A 15,927-nucleotide genomic window follows, 5' to 3' on the forward strand; every position below is an offset into this window, starting at 1 on the left:
TCGGCAGGACGTTAGGGTGAGCTGGTCCAGGCCATCTGTGCTGCAGGGACCGTCCGGTGGGGAGGGATAGTGGTTCGGGCTGTCCATCTTCATCGGGGGAGCCTCTTCTCCGTGCTTCGGCCCAGCCCCGGAGTAGTGATGTTGCCTTGACGACGACGCACAGGCACGTTCATGAGCCTAAGGGTCCTATTCCGGACTCACGTTCATGAGCCGTACTTAGGGTCCTATTCCGGACCCTAAGTGCGGAGAAGAGGCCTCCCCGGTGAAGATGGACAGCCCGGAACGACTATCCCTCCCCTCCGGACGGTCCCTGCAGCACAGATGGCCCGGACCAGCTCACCCTAACGTCCCGCCTAGCGGAGGTGAGTACAAAACTAAAGGGAGTGGGGGTTGGGGGGGGGGGGTCTGGATGATGTCGAAGGGCACAGTGGTCTTCAACCTGCGGACCTCCAGATGTTTCAAAACTACAACTCCCAGCATGCCCGGACAGCATGCCCGAAGTTGTAGTTTTGGAACATTTGGAGGTCCGCAGGTTGAAGACCACTGTAATCAGACATTGACAAGCGGTGATGATGAAGGGGGTGTGGGCTGATGACAAGGGGATGATGACAGGTGGTGATTATGAAGGGGTGTGTGGGATGATGATGAAGGGGGGATGATGAAGGGGGGGATGATGACAGGGGGATGATGACAGGCGGTGATGATGAAGGGGGTGTGTGGGATGATGAGAGGGGGATGATGACAGGCGGTGATGATGAAGGGGGATGTGGGATGATGACAGGCGGTGATGATGAAGGGGGGTGTAGGATGGTGACAGGGTAATGATGACAGGCGGTGATGATGAAGGGGGGGTGTAGGATGATGACAGGGGGATGATGACAGGGGGATGAGGACAGGGTAACGATGAAGGGGGGATAATGACAGGAGGTGATGATGAAGGGGTGATGATAATGAGGTTGTTATTGACGGGGGTCCGGATGATGACAGGGGAGATGATGTATTTCCCACCCTAGGCTTATAGTCGAGTCAGTAACTTTTCCTTGGTTTTTGGGGTGAAATTAGGGTCCTTGGCTTATAGCCGGTTGGCTTATACTCGAGTATATATGGTAGACAGATATGAGATAGATAGATAGAAAGATAGATATGACATAGATAGATAGATAGATAGATAGATATTAGATAGATAGATAGAGATATGTAAACAGAAAATGGAATATGCTATATAATAGTTATCCATGTATTCAGATACAAGGTAATAATAGACCTCCATGTTTTCTCAGAGATCTACAATAGGTTTCACTGTTCAGATCTGTCGATAAATGACACTGAACTGAACATCAACTAAAACAATTCATCTCGTGTGATATTGGATATTGTTTTCCTGTGGATCAGCATGTACTCATATTAGAGGCACCTTGTTTCTGATAAGTGTAGGTTTAGATGGATGAAAATAAAAATGCATGACAATATACAAGAACAATGTATCGGTAATAGCTTGTGGATGTGACTTATTATTTTCAGCAGTGTAAGACAGAATCCCTGTAGGTGATAATATTGATAGGAAAACAATGCAGAGCGAGTGTAATTATTCATGTGGTCACTAATTTGCTAGAAATGATTTTTTTTTACCGCACAGAAACATTTGTAAACAATAATAAGTTAAACTGTAATAAATCAAATGTGAAATACATAACTATCTAGTATTGATTTGTTGCTCAGTTTGTAACTATTTTATAACAGTGGTTGTTCATGGTTTAAAAACTTTATAAAAATTCCATTGGGAAAAAGCAAAATTCTTCTAACTAGTCACATTCCTATGGCCCATGCATAGCTCTCTACTATAACATTTATATAATACCATAACATTTAGAGGATCACCAGCAGTAGGTGTATCTTATGCCTAACTGCTAGGATCCACAGCTACAATAGTTACAATCTGTACAAGAACATAACAGCAAGTGTTTAATTCCCCAATAGTGCCCCCACAGGAGAAATAATGGATTACAAGGTACCTATTTAAATTGATATCATGTTGATTTGCACAGTTATGCTGGGGCCTCCAAAGTAGGAGACAGTCTTTAAACGGAAAATAGACAGGGGGTCCCTTTCCCGTTCAAAGACCTTCTCATACTTTGGACCTGTCAAAAAAACAAATTATATGTAACTCAATACCTAATCTTGACCATGTAAGTCAAATGTTTATGCCTCTATCACCTTTATTTATTATAAAAAAATACCTCTTCATTAGCTCACAGTGTTAGAAACCCTTAGTTGTTGTAGAAATCTCATTCATAGAAATTGATTTTCTAATCAGAAAGAAATGTAGAATTAATTTATTCAGCACAAGAAGTATTCCTTACCTTTTTCATGCACTCTATTTTTGGGTTAGAAGTGTTGCCAATGATGATGTTATTTTGCAGTTATTACAACAAGTCTATCATATTTTATCAGGCATCTAAAGTTAAGAGTGTAGAATTGTGTGATAATTGAAAAATAACAAATGCCTCACAGAATGTTTTTTTCCCCCCCAAGGTTAATGTTTTGAGAGTTTTTTGGAACAATAATAACAAAAAATAAATAACTAAATAAATAAATATAATAATAATAATGATAAACAAAATAATAATAATAATAATAATAATATAATTTTGTTACTATTATTACCGTATATACTCAAGTATTAGCCGTTTCAAATATAAGCTTAGGTCCCTAATTTCACCCCAAAAACCTAGGAAAAGTTATTGACTCGACTATAAGCCTAGGGTGGGAAATACATCATCCCCCCATGTCATCATCCCCCCTGTCATCATCCAGACCCCCATCATTAACACCCCCGTCATCATCACCCTCATCATCATCACCCTGTCATCATCACCCTGCCATCATCACCCTCGTCATCATCACCCTGTTATCATCCCCCTCATCATCATCCCCCCTTCATCATCGCCACCTGTCAATCCCTTATCAGTGGTCTTCAACCTGCAGACCTCCAGATGTTGCAAAACTACAACTCCCAGCATGCCCAGACAGCCATCGGCTGTCCGGGTATGCTGGGAGTTGTAGTTTTGAAACATCTGGAGGTCCGCAGGTTGAAGACCACTGCGGCCTTCGTCATCATCCAGACACCCCTTTTGTTTTCTACTCACCTCCCCAGTTTCTTGGTGGGAAGGAAGGGTGAGCTGGTCCAGGCCGTCCATCTTTGGCCATCTATGCTGCAGGGACCGTCTGGTGGGGAGGGTTAGTCGTTATGGGCTGTCCATCTTCACCGGGAGGCCCTCTTCTCCGCTCCGGGCCGGTCATGGACTAGTGACGTTGCCTTGACGACAACGCGCAGTGACGTCCCTGCGCGGTGGCGTCAATGCAGCGTCACTAGTTTGGGGCCGGCCCGGAGCGGAGAAGAGGGCCTCCCAGTGAATATGGACAGCCCGGAATGACTAACTCTCCCCACCGGACGGTCCCTGCAGCATAGATGTCCGAAGATGGACGGCCCGGACCATTCCCTCACAGCTAAGCCCTCACAGCTAAGACAACCCTCACAGTTCACTCGAGTATAAGTCGGCTTATACTCGGCTTATACTCGCGTATATATACGGTATTATTATTACCATTATTGTTATTATCATCATTTTTAAATCATGCTATATTATGCATTTATTTGTCTAGCTATCTCGGGATGAAATGTAACCAAAGAATATCAACATATACAATACAGTTAGATAGGGTTTACAATTTCAAGTAAATGTCTGAAGAAATACAAGACAAAGCTGCCCATTAAGTGCAAAATGTTTTACATCCCTTTACTGATGTATAAGACTAGTGTTCGTGCAATATCAATATCAGTACACAATTCTGTCACATCCTGACTCATACCGATGCAACTGCACCGTAAATATACATGAATGCAAATACAATAAAGTGAAATTTCTCAAGGTGACATATACAATAAAGTGAAATGTACAAGGTCAGTTGTACAGGTGATGTTGTTGGATAACCAGGTGATCATTGGGCAGCCGTCTATTGTCAACAAAACAATCAGAACTGCATTTGCCATTGTACCTAGGGCAGCAATGTTGGAAGGGCAGAAAAAAATCTATATCCCCTTTAGATGTTTCCACATGAGTCAGAACTGCTTTAAGGTTTACCTGCAGATTCACAGCCACAGCCATGGTATGGATAGATGCACAGACTATAGTATATTAAAGCACAACATATGGCTTGTTGCCGTCAAAAAGTAATATTCTCTATATTTGTCTCCGTAGGTGCTATGCGCTCGATAAACACTCTCTTTGACATTTCCTTTTCCGACTATATTCTCCACAAAAATAGTAAACATTTATTCTAATCTCATTAACCTTTAGCAACGTCCTCTGGGTCGATGTGAGGAACACCAGAAATACTTGTACGACAAGATGCAGAACAATATATATATATATATATATATATATATATATATACTATAAAACTCAAGGGGGGAGATTTATCAAAACCTTTGCAGAGGAAGAGTGGTGTAGTTGTCCATAGCAACCAATCAGATTGCTTATTTTATTTCTAACAAGGCCTCTGCAAAATAAAAGAAGCAATCTGATTGGTTGTTATGGACAACTGGGCAAATTTTCATCTGCACAGGTTTTGATAAATCTCCCCCAATGTATGTGTGTGTATGTGTATGTTCCAGCATCACCTTCCAAACGGCTAAAGATATTAACAGGAAACTTGGCACACATTACTTATATGTCACCAACAAACATAGGATAGGTCATTTAACCCTTACTCCCCCCCCCCCCATTTGCCAGGGTCCGTTTTTTTGTTAAAAGTCCCATACAAGTCTATGGGAAATATATGTAACTGCATAACTTCCAAATGGCTGGAGATATTTCGATAATACTTGGACACATGTTATTTATATGTACACTAAAAATTTGTGAGGGTCAGGGTTTTTGTTTAAAGTCCCATGCAAAGCTACGGGAAATGTATGCTCCGGCATAACTTCTGTACAGCTGGAGACATTTCAATAATACCTGGTATACATATTACTTATATATATATATATATATATATATATATATATATATATATATATATAATGGGTTTTTGTTTCAAGTCCCATGCAAGTATATGGGACTTCCAGTACTTTTATCCACAAGCTCCGCTCTACATCTCCTGGTAAATGTGTCAGTCCGGCTTGCAAGCCAAACCCCATCTCACAAAGATGCAGCCCACTGTTTAAGCCCCACCCCTTTTATTATCTACCCTTTTTGTGCATCGGTCTGGCTTGCAAATCACACCCAGTCCCACAAAGCCACTTCCCCTTCTATTTTAAGTTTACAATATCCACATTGCAAATCAGTCCCACCTTAGGACAGGATATGAGGATGGTATATAAGGATGGGATATGAGGTCGGGATATGAGGTTGGGATAGGAGGTTGGGATAGGAGGTCGGGATAGGAGGTTGGGATAGGAGGTCGGGATATGAGGTCGGGATATGAGGATGGGACATAAGGATGGGATATGAGGATGGGACATAAGGACAGGATATGAGGATGGGACATGAGGACGGGATAAGAGGATGGGATATGAGGTTTGGATATGAGGTAAGGATACGAGGTCGGGATATGAGGACAGGATATGAGGTCAGGATATGACGAGATATGAGGACAGGATATGAGGTTGGGATATGAGGATGGAACATAAGGATGGGATATGAGGACGGGATAAGAGGTTAGGATATGAGGTCGGGATATGAAGATAGCATATGAGGATGCGATAGGAGGTCGAGATATGAGGACGGGATATGAGGGCGGGATATGAGGACGGGATATGGGGTTGGGATAAGACAACAATATATGAGGACAGGTTATGAAGTCAAAAGCTTCCTCCTTTGTTGATTTTCCTTCCCAACAAAGATCAGGAAGGAAAAACCGGGCAATGTTGGGTATTCAGCTAGTACCACAATAAACATCAAACAACACATTTTTTTCTTCTGTTAACCATCTGAATACTGACTGCCACCATGATAGAAGTCATGAGGGGTACACCGGAGGGGGTGTGTATAATGTGAAGCATCACTGGGTGATACTGCATTCTTGGATTCTTGCTTAGTTTAGAAGCAGCAGTAATGCTGAATAGTTGATTTCTACTTACTACTAAGTCTGTTGGCTCTTCTGTCTTACTTGTAAGGGAATAATTTATATAATGTATTCCCTTATGCTCAAGTCTCTCTCGCATCTCCTACATAGCAATTTTTTGCTGTTGCTATACTTCTTATTTTGAATGTAACAAATTGTTTATTTTTCCTATGAAAATGTATAAATAAAGTGAAATTAAAGGGGTACTCCACCCCTAGACAGCTTATATCCTATGCTTTGGATGTCTGATCGAGGGGGGGGGGGGAGGGCGGGTCTGGCCTTTTGGATGTCTGGGCCAGCACCCCAGCATTCTGAACATTTATGTTCAGAATGCCGTCTTTGTGCTTCTGAGTTTGTGACAACATGCCCCCATTGACCATAAATGGAGGGATCATGAACATAAATGACACTGGGGTGCCAGCCCGGAGATTGTGGGGGGTCCCGGAGGCCGGTCCCCCTGTGATTTGACGTCTTATACCCTATCCAAAGGATAGGCAACAAGGCTGGGTTCACAGATATCAGGTGTCCGGCATAGTTTCCCTAAGGCATGCGCCGGAGGGAAACTGATGCTGGAACAGATGCGACAGTTCACAATTACAGTAGAATCTCCCTTAGTGGACACCTCCCAATAGGGGACATCTCCCAATAACAGACAGTTTTTATTCCCCGGAAGAGTCCCATAAGACTTAATGTATTTGTACCCTCCGAATAGCGGACACTCCCAATAGCGGATGCAGACAAACCTAATAGGGGACAAAACACTCCCAATAGGGAACAAAACACTCCCAATAGGGGACAAAACACTCCCATTAGGGGACAACCCGGCCTATGTGTCGGACCTACCTTGTACACAGGGCATCAAAGACTCCTGCCATAATTAATTGGCCAAAAATACAACTTAAATCCTCACATAATGTATTTTGGAAGATTTGTTCATCTTACACCTTTACTAGTACATTTGCAGAATGAATAAACAATGGAGCCTGAGTGTGAGCATACACTTAACTGGCCTTAAAGGGGTACTCTGCCCCTAGACATCTTATCCCCTATCCAAAGGATAGGGGATAAGATGTCTGATCACAGGGGTCCCATCACTGGGGACCCCTGCAATCTCAGCTGCAGCATCCCAGACATCCGATGCACAGAGTGAACTTTGCTCCGTGCTGGATGACCGGCAATGTGTGGTGGAGGCTCGTGACATCACGGCCATGCCCCACTCGTGATGTCACAGACACGCCCCCTCAATGCAAGTCTATGGGAGGGGGCGTGACGCCCCCTCCCATAGACTTGTTTTGAGGGGGCGTGGCTGTGACACCAAGAACCTCTGGAGCTGCACCCGACACTCTAAACGAATGCCGGGGTGCAGCAGGGAGATCACATATATAATCAATAAAGAACAAGAACAATTTTTTATTCAGATAAAACTTTGAAAATGTTTATAATGATTTATAAGATTCTTTCTTTCTATCTTTACTTCTTTCTTTCTCTTTTACTCTCTCTTTCTCTTGCTCTCTCCTTTTACATATATATATATATATATATACATATATATATATATATATATATATATATATATATATATATATTTAATTTGTCAAATCACTTTACGGTGAGCCTTACTAGCAGGGTGACTAGTATATCAGTATTGCGATAATCCACAGAGCTTAGTACCCCTTTCCGCTATACCTTATATCATATTATTTTTAGCTTTCTCCCTTAGCACAAGCATGATTGAAATTTTAATGAAGAAATAAAAAAGATATTGTGAAATCCACCGGGGAACTTTGAGAGGGGAAAATGCTGGCACAGTACAAGTGATCTAAGTATTTCTAAGGATTCTGCCACAAATCACTTTATCAAGAAGAAAAAAAGGGTTTGAGATTTGTGCTGTAGATAAAGAAAGTTTAAAAACTACTCGAGAAAAGGAGAAATGAGATAATGCTGAATAGATATGACAATTCCCATCACAAAGGCATCGAAAAACTCAATAAGATAAAGTAAAAATGACTTATTACAACTTTTGTCAACCTAATGAGAATTCTTCATTTGTGAATGATGACTTATTAAAACCAGACTGGTTGGCTTTGTTCTCCCTATAGATGTCATATGAGTTGGTAATTTAGAAATACAGAAGGTATTAGAATTTTCAGCTCATGTGGGGGTCATGCTGTATAGGGGTATATAGTCAGAGGGCACAATCCCACTCAAACCTTGGAACCTGAAGAAGCCTAAAGGCCACAAGGACACACAGAGAAGGAAGGGATGCCAAATTAAGAGAAATTAAAATGGCACATAGAATGTAGGGATAGGGATGAAAGGGATAGAACGTTGTAGGGATAGAACGTTGGGATAGAACATTGGGATAAAACATAGGGATAGGATGTTGATCCAGGGATTTATTCTGACTGCCATATTGGAGTCGGGAAGGAATTTTTACCTCTAGTATGAGGGTTTTTTGCCTTCCTCTGCATCTACTCAGTAGGGACTCATTAAGGATATAGGTTGAACTTGATGGACTTTAGTCTTTTTTCAACCTTATGAACTATGTTACATATGCATCATAGTTTTTATTCTGCATTAAGTTGTAACATAGCTAATGCAGGTGACTGGGGTTTCATGGTAATCCACAAGTGGCTTTGACTGCAGGCCCATACAGATAGACTTATGGTCATGGTCGCTGTTAGGCAACTTCCTCAGGGGTGTGAACCCTGAGAAAGTTGCCTAACAGCGGCGGAACACATGGGGCTCTGTTGGGGGGGGGGGGAACATGTTGTGACCTGTTCATACCTGCATCCATCTAATCCCCCGTCTAGTATCCTGCACTGGTTTGCATGTTTTACTTTTGCATTTATTGTTATACTTATACTGTAGGATAGCCAGTCCAGCCGGTGTATAAAGTATAGGGCAGCATTACTCTGCCTTGATTCTATACTTATATACTTGTGTAATTTGATTCTGTACACTAGGTATTGTTTTTTCTGCCACATATCTGGTTTACACATGAGGTTGGGGGTTTGGACGGACTGAGCAGTATTATCTGCCCACCATATATGTATATGTGCCCTTTGAAGGTGGTTATAGCCTCCCTTCATGTTTTTGGAGGAGGTTGCTCTGGTTGGAGCACTTTTAATTGTTTTTCATTGTACTGCGTATTTTTTGTATCCATGTATTTTTGTATATCATTTGCTAATAAAGATTAATATTTTCTACAGAATATTGTTGTTACTGATAGGTGTGCACTGCACTTTAGTATATCTGTTTTTTCCTATATTGTTTTGTATATGGATATTGGGATAGACTGTTTTGCACCCTGAGATGTACTCTGATACTGAGGTTGAGCCTCCGTGTTTTTGTTTAAGTGGAAAAGCACTTTATCTTGCCAAAAAATATGGCCCTGTTTCAATAATCCGGGCTGTGTAATATAAGGTAGCAACACGTTGTAAAGTCTTCGCCTATAAAGCTTAACATATTAAAGATAAGCCAGAAAACATTATCGGGAAATATGTCGTCAGGGAGATCAGGGTTAGAATTGGGAATAGAATGGTATTATGAAGGAATTACACTGGTCTTGAATTGAATGAATTCTTTTTTTACACATAGATAAGGTATTTTCTGTTACTAAATGTTTCTGTCTGGTTTGCAGAAATACTTAATTTACTGGAACATTCACCCCAAGATAGTTTTATCCGATATATATAGACAGATATAATATCAAGTATATACAAATAGCATTTGTTAAATATATATATTTTTACTATATACATGGGATACATCGGTGGCACAATGTTTTGTGCTAGTTCGGGTTACTCTAGGCAGACTTATTTATTTTAACTCAGTGATGTATCGTGTTAATTAGGCTCCACTACATGTGCACTCTCTGGTTTTAAGACATTGATGATGGTATCTTCAGTTTTCAAATCAACTGGTGTCAGAAAGTTAAAGGGGTATTCCGGGCAAAAACATTTTATCCAGCAGCAGGCACCCCGCAATCTCCCTGCAGCACCCGCATTCTATGCGGGGACTGCATCTGTAGTTGCGGAAACCCCTGGGTTTCTGGGACTGGGGACATGACATCACGCCACGCCCCCTCCATTCATATCTATGGGAGGGGGTGTGACGGTCATCACGCCCCCTCCCATAGACATGAATGGAGGGGGCATGGCATTATGTCACGTCTCTAGTCCCGGAAACCCGGAGGTTTCCAAAACTGGAGATTCAATACACACCGCATAGAATGCGTGTGCTGCAGGGTGACCATGGGGGGTCTCAGCAGTGCCCCCCGTGACACCTTATCCCCTATCCTTTGGATAGGGGATAAAAATTTTTTGCCCGGAATACCCCTTTAAACAGATTTGTAAGGCTGGGTTCACATATGTCCTGCATTCGAAAACTGAGACGCAACTGATGCCGCAACTGATGACAAGCTGTGATTAGTTGTATGGCATCAGGGGGCCATTGTTTTTGCACAGCATACAGGGGAACACAGCAAGCTATGTTTCTCTGTGCAGTGCGCTCCGGCGTGTCCAACCATCTGGCATCGAAATTGGGATGCTGCATGATTGTGAACTGTCCCGTACAAATGAATGAGATCAGTTCTAGCATCAGTTTCCCTCCGGTGCACGATGGAGGGCAACTATGCCGGATTCTGGATATATGTGAGCCCAGCCTAAGGAGGTAAGTAGCACTAAGGAAACATGGCACTAGCTGTCGCTAGCGTTTATTTGCACATGGCCATTTATGTTGTGTTTTCTTTACTATTACAAATTGTTTGGATTAGAGTGCTAAGTTAGAATGTCATCAGAATGCAGAGATCCTTTTTACATATATATTGGATTGGACTCCTACCATGGCACATACTGTATGTGCTGTTGACTTTGACAGACACACACACACACATATATATGCATATTTATTAATATATTTCTTCTTCTAGAAATCCTACCAATTTTTTTTTTATATTAAATAATACATTGTCACATTGTTCACACAGGAAAAAAACCTAAGACTAATAAACAGACATCACAATGATTTCGAGGCAGTGCTCCTCATACTTTGCTTTTCCTTGCTCTTCTGCTTCACATAGGTCAAGGAACATCACTAACAGAAAAAAAGAAAGATTTAAGCACAAAGAAAAATAATAGATGCTGAGTGAGGCAGTAGCAAAATGCCATGAAAAAAAGGTTACTTGGCCCAGAAAGTAAACACAATGCAGTAGGTCATACATCAAGAAAAAAAATCTTTCTGGCATATTTTTCAATATCCTGAGTGTGTTTGGGTTGAATTATAAGAGGCTGGTTTTATGGGCTCGAATTAGATTGTATTCAGTTTTGTATTGTGGTAGATTGCAAATGGTGCATTTTATGAGTCTAGATAAAGTAGAACTGTTAATAACACATGATAAAATATGACAATGCATTTCATTTATTGAGTATTGAAACATAAAATCCTATCATAAGATCCAATCTAAACCTGTTCCCAGAGGCATATATAGAAGCTGAGGAACCAGAGTGAGAAGCCTGAAAAATGGCTCTATGCCTGCCATCTTCCATTCATAATACTGTTGTTTTTTATGATGGGAAAAGGGCCCTTGGCACCCCTAGACACTATGCTCTGGTAAAATTTGCTATCTCGCAACAATTTAGCCAAATTACCAAAAAGGACTGATTTTTCAACCTTCACTCTACTCTCACATTTTATGCCTCAAAACCAGGAATAATGGTCAAGTGTAAAGATCTGAGGACTATCACAGGAATTAAGTTGAGATGGCTAGATGACTAGATCAGAGGATCCGTAAAGCAGTCTTCTGGGGGTATTTCTGGTTTTAGCGGTGGGTGCAAAGTCAACCAAAAATGATCCAAGGAGGAACACTAGGTGAACTGGTTGTAGATCAAACAGAAACACTACTGTAGCGGTGAATGTTGAATGTTTTATGCTGGCTAATATAGAAAGGTACCGGAACACAAAGTGAATCACAGTATGCTGCATATGAGGCACATAGGCACAAACCAATCAGAGTGCTAATGCTGACCTCTGTCTGCCACCAAAGTACCTACAATGAGCACATGACCATCAGTACCGCACCATGAAGAAGTAGAAGAGAAAGGTGATCAGATCTGATAAATCCTTTTGTATTACAGCATGTGGTTGGTTGAGCGTGTGTGTCACTTTTTTCGGGAAGAGATGGCACCAGCATCTAAAGATTGCCTCTGACCAAGTGTTCCCCCTCATGGCAGTAGTATTACCAAAAGGCAGTTGTCTCTTCAGCAGCATAATGTACCCTGCCATGTTACAACAATTGTTAAGGACTGAGAAATATGATAAAGCATTCAAGTTGTTGACTCACCTCCGAATTCCCCAGATCTTAATTCTTATAAGCTTCTCTTGGATGTGCTGGAAAAAACAAATCCAGTCCATGAAAGCCTCATAGGACACAAAGGATCTGCCAAATAACAAAGGACACCACCCAAGGTCTGAATGGGTCAGAACGGCATTGGCAGTACAATTTGAACTCACACAATATAAGGCAACGTTATATAATGTTATATATGATGAGTTTCTTTATGGAGAAGGTGGAGAAGATGACTATAGGACAAATAATCATTTAGTAAAAAGCTATCTAAGGGTGCATTCACACCACGTATTGTACATACGGGTGCCGAATCCGGCGGGGGGAGGAGCAAAACTGAGCTGCCCGGAGTCACCATTTGACTCCGGTCGGGTCATTAAAGTGAATGGAGTCACGGGCTGATCCGGCCAGGCTACGGGAGCTCCCAGTTTGCCCCTCCCCCCGCCGGATCAGGCACCCGTATGTACAAAACGTGGTGTGAATGCACCTTAAGGTCTATGATCAGATAGATCATGAATGGAGCATAGATAAACTGCAGGTTAACATAAAGGATTATATTATATATAGACACATTTTATTATACTAGTGCTGTAAAATATCCCATCACCATCTCCAAAATGATGGTGGAGAGAATGTTTTTTTGGTTAGTTATTATTGCATGCTTGCTCATCTGTATAATTTGCCATTTTGATGCTGGTTAATTCCTTTTTAATGATGGAAATCATTTGCCCATCTTTTTGCAGCATGACTATGGTGGGTTTATGACTCAATGTTCACCTAAATACGTCAAGGAAAAAAGAGAGACAATACTCATGGCTGTTTTCCAGGTGGGATGTGAGATCCAAATATTAGGTTTAAAGACATTTTGTAGAGAATTTTGTCATTTTAATGTTTCCCTTTTTGTCAAGAAATCAGCTGGAACATGAGATTATAGACTATAGTGGTGACTCGTGCAGAGTTCCACAATTTTCCGCTGCTGTGAACCTTCCACTGCCATCCTCAGAATGTGTTGTGTTCTGTAGCCGCTATCTTGAGAATACTTTATTTTATGATCGTAATGATTGGGAGCATGAATGTGTCACAAAGAGTTTCATGTGAACACTTTGAAGTCCCGTTGTTTGTTCGGTCTCCATTAGATGATGCATAAGTGGAACAACAAGAAGTAGGGAAGTGCAGTGTGAAAGTTGGAGAGGACCTGGGGACTTGAAATGTTTTGCATTGATAACATCTGACCATAGACAAAGTTTTCTCAGTCAATCCTTGTGCATACCTCATTGCACACATTGCACATTACGGTATTGACCTTGTTGAGGACAGTCTGGCTTAAAGTAGACTGGAAATCAACAGTTATTATAATCTGTGTCTTAAAAAAAATTAAAAAAAATAAAAATTATTTGACTGACTCACCAGAGTTACCAGTGGATTCTCCAAATCTGGCATAAAATGGTCCAAATAAAGACTACAACATTTAGAGATAACATTAAACCCAGTTGCTTGCCACTTGGATCTTTTTTTATATGAGTTGAATGTGTTTTATATGGGTTGGTTTAAAATGACCTATTTTGGTTCCATCCCAAATTTCCTTTGTGATAGACCCAAACAAGTACAAAATACAATGAAGATGGTAAATGAAAAAAAAAGCCCCATGATAAATAGAGAAGTTGTTATCGTTAAAAAATATCTAAGCTGTAAAGGTATATTTAAACCCAGCATATTGGTTTAAAAATATTTGCACTTTTCCAATTTATCTAGATGAGGTTTACAGACATCCATGTTCTTGCTGCTGAAACATCCCTTTACAGGTAAATGAAAGAATGATTTTCACTCTTAGATTTTTTTACAACAAATTTGCCACTTGTGAACATATTCTTTAGCTGAGTCCTATAGAATGTAGCCAACAAGTGTGCCTATCTTAAGAACCACACCACATTTCACTTCCGTGACATAGTCGCACATCATGTTTGCCTGCCTTCCGAAAATCATGCCCACAAGTAGTGTGCACAGTTGTCAAATAGACTGATTTACCCACAAAACAACTCATTCCTTGGCAGTGAGTTTTCTGTCATTTTGTTTATGATTTCAGTGAGAGATAATTAATTCTCCGGAGGTTCATAGGAACATGATATGTGTTGGCAGATAAGAGCCATTTGGCCCATCTAGTCTGCCCAATGTTCTGCATACTTATGAATAGTCTTGTCTCTCTCAAAGATGAAGTATAGCCTTATGCCTTTCCCGATATTATATGAAGGATAGCCTTATGCCTATCCCTATCTTATATGAAGGATAACCTTATGTCTATCTCTATCTTATATGAAGGATAGCCTTATGCCTACATCGATATTATGTGAAGGATAACCTTATTCCTATCCCTATCTTATATGAAGGATACCTTATGCCTATCTCTATCTTATATGAAGGATAGCTTTATGCCTATCCCATTCATGCTTAAACTTCTTCACTGTATTTGCAACTACCACTTCTGCAGGAAGGCTATTCCATGCATTCACTACTCTCTCAGTTCATGTTGTGTCAGATTTTGTGAGTCTGACTGTTAGATTAATTTTGAATTTAGATCCCAATTTGGATTTGAAGCACTCCAATTGCCTTGTCATTGTTTATGCAAATTAGGCACAGGGTATACATTTATTTAGATTCTGTATATATCTCTATATTTTTGGATCATCAGACTTTGGCTGACAGGTGACTGGTCACTACAATTTGGAAAGTATGTGCCCAGGACTATTGTCAAAGGCAGGAGACTCTGTTCCTGTACTGTATACTGAGTGGCTGGGTTGGGCCCAGTAAATGTAGTGAGTGGATATGGCATCACCACCTCTAGTTCTCTTAATGTACAGTGTAGTTTGGATTGTAATGGATCCAAATTTTTGGATGCGTCTAGACCAGATCCAGTGTGTGTTCAATCAATTCGCTAGTTCAAATGCAATTTTTCCAGTTCTATAGGCAAACTATATTTTTTTGACTGTATGAAAAATCTACAAAAATCTCTCAAAAGTAGTAGAAAATTAAAGATATACAAATATCTCCAAACTTGACAACATGATTTGATGACACTCTGTCACATGGTGCATACACTGTGTTTATCAATGTGTGGACACTAAGGAACTACAAAGTGTTTCAATAGCATGTTGTGATATTATGTTGACCTAGAAGTACAAGAAATTAGAGTCCTTAACTAACCTAAGGAAAAGATAAGGGATATAACTGTAACTCTGCACATATAATAGAGAAGAATACTTATTTCCCACTTGTCAGTAAATTGTCTTCTTGCAGTCATGTCCTCACACAAGAAATACTTATCCTTTGTTTACACAAATATTTAGCATGAATATTAATTAGCTCCGGTAAAATATTGAGCGGCTCTATTTCCCTGTGTAGTATTCAACAATAGTTCCTCATATCTGTAAGAGATTGTAAGCTTGACCTTTCATTATAAA

General features: G+C 40.6%; 1 protein-coding gene across 14 annotated transcripts in view; it reads left to right on the plus strand.

Annotated features, from left to right (window-relative positions):
• Nucleotides 1–15,927, plus strand: part of NRXN1 (neurexin 1) — a 1,474,530-nt gene that overhangs the window by 1,101,417 nt on the left and 357,186 nt on the right. The gene's annotated exons all lie outside the window — the stretch shown is intronic.

This window comes from Hyla sarda, chromosome 3, assembly GCF_029499605.1.
Source record: "Hyla sarda isolate aHylSar1 chromosome 3, aHylSar1.hap1, whole genome shotgun sequence".
Classification (NCBI taxonomy): Eukaryota; Metazoa; Chordata; class Amphibia; order Anura; family Hylidae; genus Hyla; species Hyla sarda.